The following is a 5,740-nucleotide window of genomic DNA, read 5'->3' on the forward strand; positions in this document are numbered from 1 at the left end:
CCTCCATTCACACCGGAGATTTTTAGAGCTAAAGTTTTGAAAAAGTGACTGAGAAAAAGAATTTTTTTTTGTTTCTCTTATTTTTTGGATGGTTATATTATGTTTTTCTGGCAATTGAATAATGAGACACAAAGAAAAACAAGTTAACTAAAGATTTCTTTTTTATTCCACCAAAAAATATAAATTTTTAATGGCAAAAAATACTACTGAATGAATTGATTATTTGCAAATTTTAGGTTATTTATTAACCCTTATTTATAGAAAAGGATTAATTATGACAGTTGCTCCGCCTACTTTTCTGACATCTCAATTATCTAATAAGGGGTAAATTAAGCTTTTTAGGCTAAAAAATCATAATGTTTTATTTTTATTTTCTTTATAACTTTTTTGTTATTAAAGTTAGGATTGTGAAACAAAAACAATATTCCTGCTATATTCATAGAGATTTATTTGGTTTTTTAATCTTAAACAATTTTGCCTAATAAGTAAGTTTTTCAAAATATCATTAAACTAAAAAGACTCAAAAAATATGTGTAAAAAATGCTTTTTACTCAAAAACTAAATTTTTTATTTCATTTTTGTATAAAGTTTCTGCTAGTAACAAAAAATAAAGGATTTCTAGCTTAATTTTGCTAAAAAAGTCGTATCATGTTAAAAGTTACTTTTTCCTCAGTCACTATTTCAAAACTTTAGCACTAAAAATCTCCGGTGTTAATGGAGGTAAAAAAAATATTTTTATATCTACTTATGTGGAATACTATAGAGAACAAGGACATATGCATTTTTTAATAATTCATTGAGAAATAAGGGCTGCAGATGCTTAAAAATACTTTTTCGAGGGTCATGCTGTACAAGTTTTAATGTTCGTTTGAAAAATTCTTTTTGTGGATGTTAATGTATAAACAAAAAACTGTCTAGTATTTATTCAAAGAAACTAATCCGACTGTTTAGTGGTTCTTGATATCTTAAGTAACAGACAACAATAAAGAAACAATCCTAGCTCTAAATTTAGCAATAATATTTTTCAAAAGATTATTTCAAATTTATTTTGAAAGATTTTTAATAATCTTTTTGGAGGATTTTTTCAAAGAATTTTTGTGATTTTTGTTTAACTCATTCATGACAAGCTTCCAAGTTTTGATTAACCGGGCTTCAACAAAATGGATTTTTTCAATAATTACTCAACAGAATTCAAAAAGTAAGATGTCAAATTAAAGATCTTACTATTTTTGTTCATAATGGCAATTTTCTTCTTTTTTTGTTGCGTTTTAGTACCATAAAACCAACTTAATCTTTAAAAAATTAAATTACTTCAAAAATAAGAGGTTTACAAAAAAAAACGAGTGCATATCTAAATTCTATGGATCATTTTACATCTACTACTTACTACAAGCACCGACTAGCTATTTTTTTAAATCACAAAAAGTTAGGACACGTTCTTTTAAATAAAAATCTGAATTTATCATGGAGAAAAATAGTCTGTAGAGGAAAGGAAAGAAAAACTTAAAATCTATTTTTAACATAAAAAAGGAGTTTTTGTTTAACTAGGAGTATACTTTTGCTCGTACTTTTAAACATTTATTGTTATACAATAACAAAGTTTTATAAGAATACTTTAATGTAAAAACGTGCCTATGGTATATTATTATAAATTGATTGAAAATTCTTGCTAAACGTCACCAAAAGTGTCAATCAATGTTTGACAAAATAATTAAATTTATATGAATGTATTAAAAATTCTCTAAAAAACAAAAATTAGATTAAATAGTTAGAAAGCAAAGAACTCTGACGAAAGTTAAGGAATAATAGTTATTTCTCGCATCGTATTATAGACAGCATTCCACGGATAAATTATAGAAAAATAAGTATTAATACTATGATTTTCTTTTTTTACTATTCGTAGAAAACTTAATTGTCTATAATACGATGAGATGTATGATTTTCTTTTTTCACTATTCGTAGAAAACTTAACTGTCTAAAATACGATGAGATGTATGATTTTTCAGTTTGGCAGAGAACCGGTTCTAATCCAGTGTACATATTATTAATGATTCGTAGCCAGAGATTTAAAAACAGTTTTGGTTTTGTTAAAAATCAACCATTTTATTACAGGAATTTTATTTTAGAGATCTAGTTGCGCAAAACAAATAGCCGATTCAACACCTAGGTTATTTTATGTCACTTTGACTCTACCATGGCATTTGATAATTTCTTTACCCTAAGAAAACTTTATATGAATGAAACAGTAACTGCTCTTTTGTATCAAATTGTGAACACATTCTCATCAGTAATATGGTCGGAATGTTACTACTTTATACAGTGTGTTTTTTTTATGAGAACTTTTTTGAAAGCAATTTTACCCCACTTATAGTTATCAGAATTTAATGATTAATGGCTTATTTTCTTCGTTTTTTTAAGGCAATTATTAGAACAACTAAAAAAATATTTCAGTTTTTATTTAAAAAGTACAGTAAAATCTAAAATTCAAAACTTAGGTGTCAACATCTAAAAATGGTTTTAGCGTATTTTTCTTATGCTCAAATAATCAACCTTTTGCAAGAATGGCTGCTAAACACTTCAAAGTTGAGATATAGAGATATACAGATACTATTTGGGACATGTACTAGAACATATCAAAGTTTGAAGGTCATATCTCAACCAGGGAGGGAGTACTGGCCCCCCAAAGTCGATTACAGAAAATTCATTTTTTAAGAAAAATGCGCTAAAACCATTTTTATATGTTGACACCTAAGTTTTGAAATTTAGATTTTACTGTATTATTTAAATAAAAACTGAAATATTTTTTTGTTGTTCTATTAATTGCCTTAAAAAACAAAGAAAAATAAGCCATTAATCATTAAATTCTGATAACTATAAGTGGGGTAAAATTGCTTTCAAAAAAGTTCTCAAAAAAAAACACACTGTATTATAGGACTATCGGTTGCGCCCCTGTCATCAAGGAGCTCTAAAGTTGAAGGGTAAAAATATAGCCTATAACCTTACCCAGACCTATTGATAAAAATAATAGCCTAAAACCAACTAGGGACTTATACGAAGCTTCACTATTAAGGAGAACTATAACGATTAGCGAGATCCTTCGCTAGACAAAAAAGCATACGATAAAAAAACAGTCTCTATTAGTTTCAATTTTGTTATCTATAAACCAACACGTCAATACTAAACAGCTTGAATATGTAACACCCATTTTATCAACAAATAAACAACACTTCCGAAAATTCCACAATTTTTTATGTGTAGCATCTCTATAATTGTCAAACTTTTTGACTGACTCATGTACTTTGATAAAGTGATACTCGCAGCTGGCTAAAATAACGATACCCCCCCCCCCCCATCCCCTCTTACTGGATGAACAAACTGACAAGTTAATGAGGACTAAATTAACAAGCTAAATTGACGACAAATTCACTGTTAATATATTCACCTATATACTATATCAATTATATTATAAATATCTAATGGATTTCTCATTTTGTATCTTTTAATTCATAAAACATCCATAAAAGCGAAGCACTGAAACAGTAGAGGACAAACGGACACTAACACTTGTATGTCAGAACTGAATAATCAGAAAATAAAAGTATAAGAGTCGAATTAAATTGTAATTAAATTTGTTGAAAAACTGCTTGATACAGAATAATATTTATAGACATTTTTAGGACATTATTGTAGAGTTGCTTCGCTTGTAATATTGTACTTTGCTGTCCCAGAAATCAGTTTACCAAAAATCAGAAAACTTTGTTGTTAAAAAAGTAATAAAAATCAAAACATGTTTAAAATGGACGTACGGACATTCTGGTAATGAATATAGAGTTGCTACGCTTTCTAAATCGTACCTAACTTCTACAGGAATCATCATACAAAGTTTTAAATCGATAGGACAATTATAACATGCTTAAATTAACAAAAAAAACTATCCGTTCCGGACGGACTGACCCTATCTATAGAAAAGCTTCGCTTTTGAAAATAAATACATAACCCGCGACAGTAGGGCAACCACTTGTCGTTAGGAAGGTGATCGGTTTGAATTTTGACTCAAACCTTGGTCCATAAAAGGCGCAACTCATTAGCATACACTGTTGAGACTTCCCGACAAGGGCCGTGCAATCAAAGGTTTGGTTGTTTGCATTAGTTGTTAAAACATACTTTAAAGTTTTGTACCTATTAAAATTTTTTTGAAAACATGTTTGTTAATTTTTGAACCAAAATATTGTCTAAGATTTATTTCGCTTGTTGGCTGATTTTTAAAATAGTAAAAGGGGGAATAGACCCTTTCGTAACATCGCCCCCACAGGGGCGATTCGTCGTATTTTTAAATGGCTTTTTTAGATTAGGTAAGGTTATATTGGGTTAGGTGATTGCCCCGCAGGGGTTAGAAATAGGAGAAAATCTACTCCCATAAGGTGCGATGTTACGAAAGGGACTATAGCCGTAAAAGGTTCATTTCCCGGAGACTTACAGGCGATTGCCGAGCCCTAAATGTAAGGTTACCCACGAAAGATAGTAGAGGTGAAAAAAGAGCAGTTTAGGATAAAGTACAAATCCAGGTTGCAGGTAAGAAGGAAGATTAGCAGAGCAAAAAGTTAGACAATCAAATATTAAGAAATACGTCGTAGCATATAATACACAACATAAAATTTTGGACCAAAGGGAATAGTAGCAATATTGCGTAAAATTGTGAACAAGCTTCCAGTCAAATACGCTTATTAAGTCTAGCTGTTCTTAATTTTGACCAAGCGCATAGTATAATCAAACGCATATTTCAAAACAGTTTGACCTAAAAAGCGCATTTGACTGGGATCTTATTCACACCTTTACGCAGAATTGCGAAAGGCACTATTCCCTTTTATGAATTTATCTATCTCTAACTTACTTAAACACCTGATGCTTAATATGTACATACTTTTAGCCTTAATTGTAGAAAGGCTAAGATTTTTTAATTAACCTTACTATTACATGAATCACCAGGCCAACTTTGTCATTGCGGACGGACTGTTCCTAAATGTAAGCGTCGCTTCTTATTGTGATCAACATAAAGGGGTAATATTGTGCAAAATTATTAGGGATGTATATCAATTTATCGGCCATTCTTTATCCCTTTAGGTAAATAGATATGCTGCGATGCAAGCGGTGTTTGTTACATGTTTAAGTGTTAGATGTAAGAGAGTTAAAAAACTTATTATCATGCGCAGTTAGGACTTGCATACAAAGATTGAGCTATCATTGGGTTGTTTGTTTGTCAGTTTTAAGTCTTCAAACAACTTTTAAAAGCTTTTCTAAAATTAGGTTCGGGCCGTCCGTAACGGTTAGCGCTTTCATTTAGACATGTTAGAATTAACCTCTCAATTTCAAACTTTGCAGAATGATTCCTATAACAGTTAAGTACAATTTTAAAAGCTTAGCAACTCTAAAATCGTAACCATAAAGTCCGTAAGTTCATTATTTACTTTTGTGACAATTTTTATATGATATAATTCATTATCTTTACATCTGATGTTTGGAATATTGATTCCTAGGACAACATAGTACAATGTTGTAAGCGAAGCTTCTCTACAATAAAGTCCTACAAATGTAAGTATGCACTTTAACTGTATCCAGTATTTAAGCAGTTTGCAACAAATTCACTTAAAATTTTGTTTATTAATGTTGGTTTTTTTCTTCTTTTTCAGAGCTTCGCCTTTAAGGATGTTGACAGCCTTGTTTTTATAAAAAAAAACACACA

This window comes from Acartia tonsa, chromosome 12 (assembly GCF_053477335.1).
Source record: "Acartia tonsa isolate MP-2025a chromosome 12, ASM5347733v1, whole genome shotgun sequence".
In the NCBI taxonomy this organism is placed as follows: Eukaryota; Metazoa; Arthropoda; class Copepoda; order Calanoida; family Acartiidae; genus Acartia; species Acartia tonsa.